Below are 1,367 nucleotides of genomic sequence, written 5' to 3'. Positions count from 1 at the left end.
ATGAAAGGCAAAGTCGGCCTCGACGGAATTTGAACTCAGAACGTAGACAGATGAAATACCGCTAAACATTTCGTCCGGCGTGCTAACGTTTCTTATTTCTTTATAGCTCACAAGGGGCTAAACATAGAAGGGACAAACAAGGACAGAGAAAGGGATTAAGTCGATTACATCGACCCCAGTGTGTAACTAGTACTTTAATTTATCGACCTCGGCGGATTTTGAACTCAAAACGTAACAGCAGACGAAATACCGCTAAGCATTTCGTCCGGCATGCTAACGTTTCTGCCAGCTCACCGCCGCCTTCACACACACATATTATTGCCTCCAAATTTTGGCATAAGGCTAACAAGTTCGGAAGAGGGTGCCAAGACGATTACATCGACCCCCAGTGCTCAACTGGTTCTTATTTTATCAACCCCGAAAGGGATCAAAGGCGAAGTCGACCTCAGCGGAATTTGAAGTCATCACACGCATGTTATCACAGAGGCTCAAACAAGCTCACACGCATCCATTCTAAACATACTTAGCGTACATATATACACAAACAAGTCCCGCACTCATACACACACACACACACACATACGTACGTAATTATGCGCTCACATTCATAAGTACATACATACATATACATATACATCAATACATACAAGGACATACATGACTACACACATGCACACAGGCACATCAATACACACACATGCACACACACACACACACGCACACACACACACACACACACACACACACACACACACATCAATACATATCAATCGAGATACACGAAGTGGGTTAATCACACGAATATTACAGCCAGGTTATTCGGTGCAGTCCCACCGTCTCAGCTTCTCAGCCCCCGTCCAGCCCCACACCCCCCACACCGCTACATCACCGCCTCCCCTTCTCCACTTCTTCCCCTCCTCCTACTCCCATCTTCGTCTTACCTTCGATTCTCCCCCCACCTCTTCCTCTCATTCCACCCTTCCCCCCATCTTGCCCTTATGACATTATCTCCTACCACACCTCCCTTTTTCTTTCCTACTTCCTATCCCCTCCGATCACTTACTCTCACTCACACCCCCACGTCTCACCTCTCTCCACCACTTTCACTCCACCACTTTCACTCCACCACTTTCACTCCACCAATTCCTCCTCTTTCTCTCCCTTTCTCTATCTATCTATCTATCCATCTGTCTATTTATCTATCTGTCTGTCTATCTCTGTCTATCTATCTATCTATCTATCTATCTATCTGTCTATCCATCTATCTATCTATCTATCTATCTATCTATCTATCTATCTATCTATCTATATATATATATATATATCTATCTCTAGGTCTCTCTATCTATCTATCTATCTATTTATCT

This window comes from Octopus bimaculoides, chromosome 9 (assembly GCF_001194135.2).
Source record: "Octopus bimaculoides isolate UCB-OBI-ISO-001 chromosome 9, ASM119413v2, whole genome shotgun sequence".
Lineage (NCBI taxonomy): Eukaryota > Metazoa > Mollusca > Cephalopoda > Octopoda > Octopodidae > Octopus > Octopus bimaculoides.
This window is presented reverse-complemented; position numbering follows the sequence as displayed.